Source organism: Hyaena hyaena, unplaced genomic scaffold (assembly GCF_003009895.1).
Source record: "Hyaena hyaena isolate Hyena2069 unplaced genomic scaffold, ASM300989v1 scaffold_460, whole genome shotgun sequence".
In the NCBI taxonomy this organism is placed as follows: Eukaryota; Metazoa; Chordata; class Mammalia; order Carnivora; family Hyaenidae; genus Hyaena; species Hyaena hyaena.
Genome location: NW_024081091.1, coordinates 1,058,692 through 1,073,522, shown reverse-complemented (window position 1 = coordinate 1,073,522; position 14,831 = coordinate 1,058,692). Strand labels below are relative to the sequence as shown.

The following is a 14,831-nucleotide window of genomic DNA, read 5'->3' as shown; positions in this document are numbered from 1 at the left end:
CTGAAGTTATATATTGATTAGATTAAACATTCTGCAGAGGTAAAGTTAAAGTACACTTATCATATAAAAGGGCTGGTCAGCCCCTGGGGTTTCTAAATTTTATGTCCCCAGACGGCCATCAGGCAGCCAGCAGAAAACTGCATTTTGAAGCCATGAAGTCTTCAGTTTTTATTTCTGACATTACATTGAGATTCGACAGATGGAAGCCCAGCAGCAGACATGCAAAATGGATGCCAAATGAGGCACATATACATAGCAGAGTGGTGCCCTTCCCGGGTGGTCATCTTCTCCTTTCCAAACCTTTAACATGGCTTACTCCAAACTTGACTATGCTGTAGCGATATTGACACATTCTTCAGTCATTGGTGAATGTCAGTGGGCTCTTGGCTCTCTACATTAGGAACTTTAGCACGCTCTCTGTTCTGTACATATGTCCAAGTTGGCAGCCAGTTGGCATGGCTGCTGATGTGTCTCTATCCGTCAGATCTCCTCATCACCTCTGGGACATAGATAGACGATATGAGTATGTCAGCAAGAATGTTACCATTGGCTGTGAAAATGTGTCCAGGGAAATAAAAATTAGGAGACATTTTAGAAGCGACATGGCAACTTATCTTTATCTTCTAAACCAAGGATCTACTTATCTTTTTGAATACAGGAAAAATTCAACTAAGGTAGGAAAAAATTAATGATAATTTTAGCTAAGACTTTAAATAGTCTTCAACAGTTAATGGATAAAACACACCTTGTGCAGCTGAGCCAAAGAGAGTATACATCAAGCTTATGAAGGATTAAAACATTTTTTCTATCACAATATCAAGCAGTGTATTTCAAAACAAAACGTAACAAAACAAAAACCTAATATCCAATCTTTTCAATTGGTTAAAATTACAATAATAGATTAGATGTAACAGAATTATACAGACATTCTAAATGTTCTCTGTAATCAATTTTCAGACATTTTTAGGATGATGTGTATGTTTCTACACTCACATGCACATGTCTGTATTTCCCATTTGCCCTCCCCATTGCCCAGCTAATACACAACACCAAAACAATTTGTCTTCATGTTTGTCCAGTAAACTTGAAATAATTGGTTGAACTGGTTCCATTTTAAATTAACTTCTCCATCATCTTTTCATTCCAGTGATGTTATCTTTAATTCAACTATGTATTTCTACCAACAAATATTTACTGAATTCACTAACACCTGTCCAATCTTTTAAGCAGTTCCTCTGATTATATTCCCTAGTTAATTTTATAAAATCACTATCCACTCATTCACTCATTCACCTGAGGCAAAAAAAATCATCCTTGATTTTTCCCTTTCACTGACCTCTCACATGCAATCTGTTTTTAGTCTTCTTAATTCTATTTCATACATATCACAGATTAGTCATCCTATTTCAAATGTCAGTAGGTATTTTCCCCTATGTATTCAAGTAATCATGAATTGAACTAGTAGCCCAGACTTTGTCAAATATACTAATGTCACCCTGTTTCATGGTAGTAAGGATGCATTTTTCACAAAGATGATAAATATTATAATTTTTAATCATCCTGGGGAGATTAATTATGGAATAGCAACAGAAATAGAGACTGAGATAAATGTGGGAAGAAAATTTTCCTCTTCTATCTAAATGAGAGTGGTAAACAATCATGTCTCATTTTTAGATGTGGAAAAGTTGTCAAAATGCTCTTTTTAAAATTAAACATTTTATTTTACTGACACTCCTAGATTAGGAGGGGAAACCTTAACCTTGGCTTTTTGTAGTGGTCTTGACAGCATAAATATAACAGGAAAGAATAGCCTGAGTCCACGACAATGTCTTTGCTCTATTGCAGGTTAAGGAAATTTATCTGAGTTCCAGTTTGGTGAATCAGGGAAAAAGGCCAGGAAAATAAATAAACAAACAAAAATAGTAAATAATAATATAATAATCCTTTGGGGATTCTGGGGCACAAAAGAAGAAGAGAGGATTTGATTTACCTAGTCTAGTTCTGGGTTGGGGTCCTGACAATAGTCCATTGGCTTGAGTCCTAATAATTGCAATATAATTTAGTGGTTACAAACATGAGATCTGATGATAGATTCTGTGAGTTCGTGTTTGAATCCTCCTAATAATTAGCAAATAATTTAACCTCTCTAGGTTTCAGTTTCCTCATATAAAATGAGAGAGAATAAGAGATAAAAAGACAGATAATAATAATAACCCACTTTGTGATGGTGTGATGAGGTTTAAATGAGGTAACACAGGTAAGCATTTAGAATATCCTTAGACATAGAGTAGGTGATAAATAGATTGAAGAGATATGTTATCTATGATTGTAATCTAGATCAAATAACTAAAGTGTGACTCATACTGACTTTACTTTCACATTCTATCTTGCCTCCAGATTGCCCTCTCTGAACTATCCTTCATCATTGGTAACAGAATTGACAGAATGTGTTCTTTAAAACCAGAATTGATTATGTCATTCCTCAGGTTAGCTTTCTTCAGGCACTCTTCATACTTTTCAGGTTAGACCAACATTTCCCACCATGGAGTTTAAGTAGGGTAACCATATGATTTATCATTTAAGCTTAGGAATAATTACTTTGGGGCATAGGCATAATTCAGGTTTATTACAGGTAAACAGGGACATATAGTTATTGTGGATATGAAGTCCTTTTGTTTTGTGATCTTGTTTTCAACCTCAAAAGTTAGTTTCTGATCTTCTGTTGCAGCCATTCAGACCCACTAGCAGTCCCTAAGCTACCATGATTCTCTGTGCCTTTGATTATGGGGCCATGACAATCTTCACTTTCTTCTCTCCATTCTCTTATCATATTTATACTTGTCATTTTAAGTCACTTCGGAATGATGGAAATCTCTCTGGACTCACAAATTCTAAGTCATTTTTGTGTTTGTATATAATATGTGGGCTTATCTTTATCATTATAATAATGAAAAAAATAGTTGCCAGGTATATATCTTTTATGCCAAGAACAGTAGTACCAGAGTATGTGTTTTCTCTAAACAATCCTGCAAAATAAACATATATTTTCTGTAGTTTTACGATTAAAACAAAACAACAGCAGCAAAACAACAAACAAAAACAAAAACAAAATCAAAACTAAAGCCCTGGGACATTAAGTGACTTGCTGAGGCTGATAAGTGGCAATGTTCAAGTTCAGATTGATCTGTATCTAAGCCCATCTTTTCACTGAATTGCCCTTTCACCAAAACAGTTGTTACAAAGAATTGCGATGAACATATGTTTTATCTCTCCATCTATATTACACATTTCTTGAAGGTTAATACTATTACTTACTCATTTTTTTTCTTTTAAAATTTCCTATACTTAGTATAGTATTGGCACATAGTATGCATATAATAAATGTTTGATAAATGAATGGATTGCCAAATATTGATTCAATGACTCTTTGGATAATAACTAGTTATTTTCAGTTCAAAGGCATCTTTCCCAAGTTTTCTGCCTTTGGACACATTCTTCAACATTGGGGTTCTAGTTACTGGGGTTCAAGGTTTTGAAGCCTGAAACCAGCACTGGATTAAAGTATTTACACAAAAAGTGAAGGCAAAGTTAAATACATAGCAAGGCACAAAGGCTTTATAGGAGGTCGGTGGTTTAGGTTAACAAAACATATACTACATAATATAAGAGTAATTTTATGTAAAGATTGCCTCTATTGTTTTGTTTTGGAATTAACCAGAAATATCCTTTTTCAAAAACTTTCTGAGATCATTAAGGAAATGGCAATTGTGCTAAGAATAGGGAGAGGAAGAATGAGAGGCAATTTTGGAGCATAAGGTTACTGTGGAGGAGGCCAGGTTTTAATGGGATTTTAAAGCAGGGGACTTTGGCTAGCTAAATGACAGTATGGCAAGACTGACAGTATGGTGGCACTGGGAGTCTGGTAATTTGAGGGAGTATCAGGTCATGAAAGAGGCAGTGGCACAGAAAAGTGTTTAGTAAGAAGCACCATACATAACCCTCACTGTTCAATTTTGTTTCAGACTAGTCCTTACCTCCTGTGAAAACCCAGGGGCAAAGTGAATCTACCATTTGACTCATATTCCTGTCAACTTCAGGGTGACTGCTACAGACACAGATGGGACGTCTCACTGTAGAAAGAAAATTGTGCAAGGGTACTTTATGACATGAGCAGCTGTGCATGCCCACAGTTTGGAAGGGTCTGTGCAAATCAGTCACCTTTAATGTTTTGGGTTTAACAATAGTGAACTCTTACTGTTCTGTGTCAACATAATAGAAGAATCCTCCCAGTCTTTATGTCTACTTCAGTTCTATCTATATTTACCTATACATAAAAAAAGGCATGAAAATCCAATGAGATTCAGTCCAACATGGAGGACATCACAATTTAGATGGCTCAGAGATGACTTCAAAAAATGGATGCTAAGAGTCCTGAAGCCTGGATTCTATTCTCAACCCTGCCATCATTGGCCATGTGACCTTGGGTAAATCTCTTGGCCTTTTTATGTTTCTAGTTCCTTAAGTTTTAAATAAGGACACTGTGACAGATAATCCCAAAGGTACTTTGCAGTTAAAAACATTTGTATTATTCTTAACAAAGTTAGAATTGCTAAAAGAACACTGAATATTGGAGTCAGCTAAATTTGAGTTAAAATCCTTAAACCACCACTGGGTGACCTTGGGAACATCATGTATCCTCTCTATAGCCTATTTGTCATCTGGAAAATGGGAATAATATTACTGACCTTGCAGGCTTGCTGTAACCATCAAATGAAATCAAATGTGAAGCTTACAGCATATCACCTGCTACATAGAAGCTATTGATAAATGGGGGTCATTATCAGAAAATTTTTATAAGCAGGGAGAAATCTCATTTCCTGTGAGAGGCATGTCAGATGGGACACTCAACTTACTGTTTGCTTTCCTCACCCGTGAAGGTGTCCATGAATTGAAATTAGCACTGTGTGTGAGCCTCATGGGATTCAAGTGTTGCTAAGGCAACCACTAATTTCCAAATCAGGGTAAATAGTTTCAAAGAATGTACAGTTTCCTTTAACAAATTGGATTCCAGTGAAGGGCACACCTTTTCTTCCCCTGCTGCTCTGTAACCAAGTTAGGGCTGTGCACCTGCAGCTCAATGTGCCAGGGGCTGCTTTCATCTTCTGCCAGTGACACTCTGAAGGGGAACAGCCAATAACAGAGATCCCTGAGGTCTGTCAGCTTTACCCAGTCTTTACCTTTTGTACTTTGTCAAGTTGTAGTCACATTTCTTGACTCACACAGTAGGGCACTGAAACAGCTCCTTGGCACATTCATGTAATAGACTTCCAAGCAAAGATGCCATGCGGTTTGCAGCCATCTCGTTCTGCCTTCTCTTCCCCACTCTGCAGCTATCCTTATTTCCCCTACTCACTCATATGAATTCCTGCAGAGAATGAACCTATTATTAAGCCGGCATTGCCTCTCCTGCTATATTCTTGTGTTAAATTAGTCCTCTTCATTGTTGCAAATAATAGGCAACCACTTATATATCAATGAAAATTCACCGCACTGCTGTGGGATTATTTCAGTCCTCGGTAAACTACACATTCCTGCCATTGTTTATGGGAAGTGATTTTAAGTCTCTACTGCTCCATTTTAAATGTTTTCTTTTGGGTGGGGCGGCCAACATTCTGCATGTACTCAGTGTATTTTTTCCTTTAACCCCTTGGACTAATGAGTACTGTAACAGAGACATCCTTTTTGCAATACTTGTTGCCTTCTGCTTTTGAATATGCCAGTAGCAAAGCACCAATATAATAGTAAAAATTCATAGAAGTGTGTTAATTGCCTTCTTTAAGAATATGAAAAGAAATTTATAATTATTTAGTCTTTTCTGGTCAAGTTTTGAAATCAGAAAAGGCCTCACTAGCTTTTTCACAGCTCCATGAGGAAAAGATTTGACCAGTCACTTTCACTGAAGTTGTACCTTATGACAGCCACAGTGTTAGACCTCTCATGCATACTATCTCCCGTAGAATTTGAAATAACTCTGGAAAGTACGTATTATTGTGTCCATTTTACCAACGTGGAAACTGATTGGAATTTTAAAAGATCTTACAGTAAAAAAAATCAATTTGGAAAGCTCATGTATCCCTGTAGTGTATCGAAATTGCTAAATTGCTGATATAATCCACAAAGCAAAACATTTCTTGCCATGCTAGAAGTAAAATACATAACTATATATATATTTTTATATATATTGCAAAGTATTGTACATAAAAGAAAAATGTATATATTTAGGTTAAAGAACAATGATAAAATAGAAACACATATATGCACTGCTCCTTTAAGAAAAAGAACTACCATCCTAATGTGCCTGTCCTGGGCTTACTGGCCCTTAGACCTATACTCTGTATCACAAGAGGGAAGGACTTTGCAGGTTACATGACCCCAGTTCCCTTCCACCTGTGGTAGGGAAGTGTGAGCCATTGCAGGAGTTAGGAAGGCAGGAGGAAGAAAGAAACTAGGACATTTTGTGTCCCTGGCCATGCCTTACACATACATCTGGGGTAGCTGTATATTCCCAATGGCTATTGAATAGGCCCTGTGTTGCCAGTCTGGGCTATGGTAATACCATCTCCTCCTTTTTTTCTTTGGCCTAGAGATGGTAGTGGGATCCTGCTTTTGCTAGTGTCTGCCCTATCTCACTCTCTCATATTTGGTTTCTCGGCTCTTCCATCACCTATGTCAGTAATTCCTGATTAAATTTCCTGTAATACAAATTCTTGACATGATTTCATTTTTTAATGTTTACATCCTGATTCATGGACTTTAATGCCTGTATGCTCCTCCTTGATCACTCTTCCCATCTAACCCCAGAAGTAACCACTATTCTGATTTTTAATTTTAGCATTCTATTAATTTCCATTCTTGGTTTTATAACCTACATGTTCTTAAATTATATGTTTCTTTTACTTTTTCAGCTTTTCACTTTATTTTTAACTCTTTATTTATATACTTTGAGAGAGAGAGAGAGAGCATGAGTGCACAAGCCAGTAAGGGCAGAGAGAGAGAAAGGGAAAGAGAGGATCCCAAGCAGGCTCCATGCTGTCAATGCAGAGCTGACAGGAATGTGGATCAAGCAATGTGGGGCTTGATCCCATTATCCCATGAATCATAAGATCATGACCCGAGTTGAAATCTAGTGTCAGATGTGCAACTGACTGAGCCACCCAGGCGTCCCCAGGTTTTCACTTTATATAAATGGAATCTCATAGTGTGTTCACTTATATTACTTCCTTTTTTCCCCCTCAACAATATTTCTTTGAAACTGGTTGTAGACTTTGAGTCTGAGTTCTTTCTTGTCTAGCAAAAGAGCAAATGCAGAATTGAACATGAGAGAGGCGAATGTCTAGGAGGAGACAAGAGTCCTGAGTAAGGTCTTTTTTCTGTGTTTATTAGGATCAGAAGGCTTACAAATGTGATGGACATGCAGAAAGAGACAATAAAACTGATCATTAACTCGTGTGTGTATGTGTGTGTGTGTGTGTGAGAGAGAGAGAGAGAGAGAGAGAGAGAAAGGGGGTTTCAAAGGTATGCAGTGTTAAGAGGTTGGGGTCAATACAAAACAAAATCCTGGTGCTGAGCAGTTTACTGCAGGCACCAGGTGTCCTGTCTGTTGATTTTAACTTGCCTAGGGGATAAGACAGATATAAAATGCTACCCCAAGGTCAACAAGACACTTTTTTTTTTTTTTGCAAATTAGCAAACAAAAAATAGGGCAATTTCACCCTGCTGTGGAGGTCTTTCACCCTGTTTACCTGTTTACCTATTCTTGGATGCTTTCATCCTCCGGAAGCAGCTTCCCAGCTTCCCGGCTTCCTGGCTTCCCACCCTATGCTTTTGTTCTATGCTATGGGCATTTTTGCCCCATGGCCGCTTTCTGCTTTGAGCCTTGTTAACCCATTGGTGCAAGCTCAGGGAATTCCTAAACTTATTCCCCTCAGAGACCCATGCATATTAGATATGTATCAGTTCATTAATTTTCTCTGAAACATAGTATTCTTCAGTATGAAATAGCACAATTTATGCATTTTACTGTTAAAAGAGTTTTGTCTATTTCCAGTTTTCACTCTTATGAACATGTTACTGTGAACATTTTGGTATGCATTTCCTGGTATCTATATGCAAAAGTTTCTCTAGTACATACAGTCTTTGGGGCCATAGATCACATAAATATTCAGGCTTACCTGATTATACCAAACTGTTTCCCAAAGTTATTACACCAATTTACAGTTCTAACAACAGTGAACAAGTATCCCAGTTATTCCACACCTTAGCAAGCTCTCAGTTTTGTTGAGTATTAAAGATTCAAATGAAGACAAAGTCTACATAACATGTCTAAATAAGCTATTTTCTATACTTTCTTGCAGTAGGATGCTCTTGTGTTGATACTTTTTGTTAGTCATGAAAGTGAATGTAAGCATTTCTATGGTTTCTATGTATAAAACCCTTGCTTATTTGTAGATTAGAAGACTCCCATATATCATTACAGTTAACTTGTCATGTTATAGAGGTTAGGTGATTTGTTAAAGGTGGCTAGTTAGAGGAAAAGAGGATTTAAATTTGTGACTCTCTGTAGTTCATGTTTGACTATGCCCTAAGTTGAAGAGAAACGGTAAGGGGAAAACCATTCTAAACTGATATTCTAGACCACTTAGTCATAAATTGCCGAGGAGATCCTCCAATCAGGTTGTATAACTTTTAGCCCAATGCTCATTGAGACAGCAAAGTGATGAGATAAAGAAAAATATTTCTTTAGAGGTATTTGATGCATTTGATAGTATTACTACCACCCATAGGAAAAGAGAATAAAGTTCTTTTCTGTCATCTTGTACTGAATCTGAGGAACTTCAATGGAATGCCTTGGAGAGCTCTACTTGGGTTGCCTGCATCTTTAGGCAAAATGGATGACAAAATTCTAGTCCTAGAAAATCATAAAGGCAGTCGTTGTGACTGGGTACTTGCTCTGATGAGAGTGAAATGTGCTGCACTAGAAGTCACCTGAACTCTATGTGTTTGTCCAGTCAGTAGATCTATGCACTGAAAGTGAGCTTGAGAGATAGATTTGTGCTAGAAGGTTTGACTTAAAGTACCAATGGACCTGGTTAGAGAGCTGAGCAGAGTGGTGGTATGTCAGGGGTTGAGGACAGAGAAGTAAGCAACACCACAAAGAGAGTTATTGTTATGTCAGGTGAGCAACATTTGGAAGTTATCAGGGTGTCTGAATAAGGAGTGGGTGGCATTTTCCAAAGAATTTACCAAAAAAGTCTACAAAGGAAATATTCATTTTTTTTTCAATATACACCAAGACACCAAGTGTTCTCTAAACACTAATTCCAGATCTCTTGCATATCAGTAGCCAGTAAAGTAAGATCTTTCTTGCTCTTTCCCTGTCTCTGCCCCTTACCCTTTCTACTTCCTACAGGAGCTAGGGACAGGGGGTGGGAAGAGGAGGAAGAGCACAAAATGGGGAAATTGAGAAAAAGTCAACCACATGTCCTGTGTGGTCTAGCATGAAGAATGCCAGTGCAGAGACAGAGCACAACTTCAAAATTAAGTGAATTTCTTAGTTTTGCTATTATAGGTACTTGGACAACTTAATTATCTGAATTAAAATGTTTTGTGAATAAGATTGACAGAACATTTGAAAGTGAGGAGAAAAATCATAGGGAAAAAATGTCAGTTTGAGTATAAATAGTTACCACTTCTCTATCTGAAACTCCCCCTAAAACTCCAGTGAATATATATACATACAGATTATATATAATAATCTAAAATAAAACATAAAAATATAAATATTTATGTGTGTATATTTACATATTCTTTAAGGCATAAACCCACTGGACTAGGTAAATTAGAGTGGAGGCAATAGCAGATCCAGCAGTAAATTTTTTGAGGCTGGAAAACAGCAGGACAAGAGGCAACAGACAAGGCAGAACCCAGAAGGCTGAATCCTCCACAGTGAGAGGGCTGACAATCAATGTGATTTAATTACAGAATTACTGGGGCACCTGCGTGGCTCAGTCGGCTGAGTCTGACTTGGGCTCAGGTCATGATCTCACAGTTCTTGGGTTCGAGCCCCGTGTCAGGCTCTGTGCTGACAGCTAGCTCATTAGTGACATGTAGGAGGAATAGAATAGAGAACTCAGAATTGGACCCATAAATGTATGGCCAACTAATCTTTGATAAAGCAAGGAAGAGCATCCAATGAATGTAAAATAAATAAATAAATAAATAAATAAATTTCAAAGCAAAAAAAAAAAAGATGTGGTTTATCTATACAATGGAATACTACATGGCAATGAGAAAGAATGAAATCTGTCTATTTGTAGCCACATGGATGGAATTAGAGGGTGTTATGCTAAAGTGAAATAAGTCAGTCAGAGAAGGACAGATATCATATGTTTTCACTCATATATGGAACATGAGACACTTATCAGAGGACCAAGAGAGAGGGGAAAGGGAAAAATAGTTACAGAGAGGGAGGGAGGCAAACCATGGGTGACTCTTGAATACTGAGAACAAACTGAGGGCTGATGAGGGTGGGGGAGAGGGGAAGGGAGTGATGGGCATGGAGGAGGGCACTTGTTGGGATGAGCACTGTGTGTTATATGTAAACCAAGTTGACAATAAACTATTTAAGGAAAAATAAAATTAAAATATGAAATGAAAGAAGTGTAGCTGAAGTTGAAGTTGGATGGAGTAGAATTGTTGAATGTCTGTTTAAAAACTACTAGAATCTGGGGCGCCTGGGTTGCTTAGTGGGTTAGGTGTCCGACTTTCGCTTAGGTCATGATCTCGCGGTTCATGGGTTCGAGCCCTGCGTCGGGCTCTGTGCTGACTGCCAGCTCAGAGCCTGGAGCCTATTTCAGAGTCTGTATCTCCCTCTCTCTCTCTGACCCTCCCCTGCTCATGCTGTGTGTGCCTCTCTCTCCCCTAGAAATAAATAAAATATTTATTAAAAAAAACTACTAGAATCTTTAGATCCCCTCCAGATTGTTCCACGTCCTTCCTCTGTTCCTGCATAGCCCTTTTATATTATTCTATATTTCCAAGTAATATACTTATATTCTCCTTCATGACGCCTCACTTTTAGGTAGTTATCATTTGACTTCCAGCTATTTACTCCCTCATACATTTTTCCATTCCTGGCAGTTTTGTGGTCATTTTGGATGATTAATATATCATGTTTACATTATGACTATGTATATGCTATTTAGTAGTCAGCCATACAGGATACTTAGTTATTTTTCCTGAAAACATTTTTGTTTTCCATGGCATTAATAAATGACTTACTTTTTAAATTTGTGATTACTTTCATAGGCCTATATCCAGAGGAATAAAATGGTGAATCATACAGGATATTCAGTAGGATAAAAACATACGCATTCAGAGGACTAAGACTTTGAGGAAAATCTGAATTTGGAGATAGAGCAAGAGAGGAGAGAATTGGAACCACTAGGAAAGTCATACTGATTGGGGACGTTGGGTATCATTTATATTCAATTAATACAATATGGTATATTTTTAGTACTGAATTAGTCATTTAGAACACAAACATACTCATTTTCAATATGGTCCATGCCTCCTCACCTGTCACATTAAAGTATTGACAGAGAGACAACCACAAGTTATATCACAATGTATTTGAAGAATGGTATGGGGGTGGAGATGATGATAAATGAGGAAAAGCTTCACAGGGTCATGATGCTTGATGTCTTTTGTGGGACAGTAGGAATTAAGTAGACAGAGATAGAAGAAAGTGAAGTTTCAGATAAAGAGTAATTATTTACAGGATTGTTTGGTGTAATATTTTAGAGAAAATATTTTTCAGTGTTGTTGAAGATGAATTGGGAGGAAATTAGATCAGTCTGGTGCTGTTGAAATAGTCTAGGTGGAATATCTCCTTTCCTCCTAGACTAAAGAAAAGTCAGGGACTCCAGGAAGGGACCTCTCTATTCAACTCCAGAATATGGAGATTTTGGCGAGCTACAGAGTTCATTCACAATATGCAAGAACAATGGTGAAAGAAATCTATTCCTGGGATGTCTAGGCAGATCAGCTAGGCAGAGGGCTTCATGGAATTTCCCACAGCCCTGAGTAGTTTGGAATCTGGAAGGTATTTTCCATGTGTCCTCGAAGGCTCATTCATGGCTGAAAACAAACTGAACTTAGTGAAGTTAGGGGAGAGGAGGTTGCAGCATTTATTTTTGTGGATGATGAACAAAGTACAAACTGGGAAAAGGGACATCTTAGCTAATGAAAGATGAGCATGTAAGCACATTGTCCTCAAACACTACTGTGTATCCAGAGTTTATAAAGCATGTCTAGGGAGAAAGCAAATTGCTTCTTCAACTGATTGGAATCAAGTTTAGTTTTTAGGTGAAACGGGCTTTCAAAATATAAGTTCAATTATTGAAAAATGAAAAAAAAATCCATCAATTTAGTATGTAGTTTTATAGATTGGGATTTATACATCTTATATAGAGTAGGCAATTGGATATGTTTTCCTGGGATATGACTGATAAAGCTCTTCTGGAGGTATTGACTTAGATGTCGTCAATATATCTTTAGTAGTTGAAAGCCTACCAATAATCAGATTACCTTGGTAACAAGCGGAGCAAAAGGAAAACAGGTTAAGGGCAAAAATCTCTGAAGAATGCCCAGATTGAAACAGGTAGAAGGAGTGGTTTATGTCTGAAGCTCTAACATTGCTGGTCTTGAATTTCAATTCAAAAGATTTATTATCTAATGTGTCTTGGTTTCATGAAAAGTATTATGTATTGTTAAAATAAAATGTCTTTCTTGCCTTTCTTCATTTACATAATTAAGCTAAATAACTTCTGCAAGTCTTTGTTTTATATTAACTTTGACTTCTCTGAGAAAAGAAAATTTGTGTTGGTATATATTAACATATCAATGAGTTTTATTTTAAAAAACAAACAAACAGTGCTTACCCCCCCAAAAAAAAAGTAAAAGAAGGAACAAGCAAATGCAAGAAATAGTATTCAAATAACACACGTGAGATTATAGGCAAGCTATTATGCATCATAAATAGCTATACTAAAGAGTAGCCCGAAAAGTTAGAGCTTAGTAGCTTGGTAATTCCTGAGTCTTTATTAGAGTTTTAATTGTCTTCAAGTAACCCACAGTAATAAATTTCCTCTGGTGTGCACACTGGTATTTTTGAGTACTTTAGAGATACAGACTCTTATTTAGGATGAAGCTGAAGAGGCTGCCAACACTTCATGTGTCAGCCTTGGTGGAAACTGATGTTCATGTGTTTCTGTCAGTTGTCACCTGGGATGGATTTCAGTTGCCATTGTGAATATAAAAAGCTCACTATCCCATTACAAATTCCCATGAGTTATTTAGTCCTGTCTTTCTTTTTCTAAAGGTTAAACTCTTATCTTTCTGCTAAAAAGTTAGATAATTAACATTCTCACTTACAATGCTTCCATAACATCTGTAGATTATGCACCATTAATCAAGTTCCTCTGCAGGCATGATTGACTTTTGCAAAGAAACTTGGGGAATAAATCCTTTCTCTTTAGTAATAACTTTGTTGTTATTATGGTTTTAAAAAGTCCCTTTCTGAGAGACTCAATTTAGAGTAACAGTCTCTAGCTACTTAAAATGGGTATTTTAAAACCATATAACAGAAATAAGAGTAAATGATGTATTTTAGAATCTGTAAGAGTGCTGACATCTCTGCATTAAAAACTTTAGAATCTGTGATTTCCAAAGGATTGCATATTTATAAAATCATTTGTATTGACATTTAAATTCTCCATTTTCAAATGACAGAAGCAAAAATTAAGCATATATACTTTATTAGCATTTCAACTTGAATTTAGATTTTATTTGTATGGAAGAGATAATAAAGAAATCAGATTTTAACACTGTAGAATTTCTATGCCTGAATTATTTGTCAAGAGCACCTGCACAAGGCAAGTGCTGGACATTTATAGAATATATGTCCTAGAAACAATTTGTTCATGGAAAAAAACATCTGTTTTATATCTGTGATGTTTCCTTGACATTTTCTTTCTGCTACAGGTTTCTTATAATACCTCCTTGATCTGTCTGAGGAGATAGATTGTGGGAATTTTTTGGAAGTTTTAGAGATCTATTAAACATAGAAATAAAACTTCCTCTTTTCCATTATAAGACCTTGTTTTCCATTCTCTCCCTCATGTTTCCTTTTTCTCTTTTTCTCCCAAATAAGCCATAGGAAAAAAACAAAACAAAGCTCTTTGAAGAAAATAAATTAACATAAGATTTTGTTGTTGCTGTATAACAGAAAACATACATAAGTTGGGTCAACAAAACTAGATGTTGTATATTAAACCAAATAAAATATCTTGACCTAAATGGCTCTTTTTCAAAATTTTTGAATATAATACAAATTTTCATGGAAAAAGATCAACAACCTTGACATAGAGGCATATATATATATATATATATATATATATATAGTCATAGAGATCATTTTTTAGGACACAGATCCAGAGTTTTCCAAGAAAGAAGTTATAATGAAAAGAAAACAGGGGCACCTGGGTGGCTCACTAGGTTGAACATTCAACTCTTGATTTCAATTCAGGTCATGATCCCAGGCATATAGGATCTAGCCTTGCATCAGACTCTGAGCTGAGTGTGGAGCTTGCTTAAGATTCTCTCTCTCTCTCTCTCTCTCTCTCTCTCTTTCTCTCTCCCTCCCCCACACCTCTGCTTGCATGCACACTCTCTGTCTCAAATTAAAAAAAAAAAAAGAAAAGAAAAGAAAT

General features: G+C 36.6%; 1 long non-coding RNA gene across 1 annotated transcript in view; it reads left to right on the top strand.

Moving 5' to 3' along the window:
- The first annotated feature begins 481 nt into the window (after positions 1–481).
- Positions 482–14,831, top strand: part of LOC120246234 — a 39,398-nt gene continuing 25,048 nt past the window's right edge. The window contains exons 1-2 of the long non-coding RNA XR_005531988.1: positions 482–674; positions 2,398–2,521. This is a non-coding gene — a long non-coding RNA (uncharacterized LOC120246234). The remainder of the gene's footprint in view (positions 675–2,397; positions 2,522–14,831) is intronic.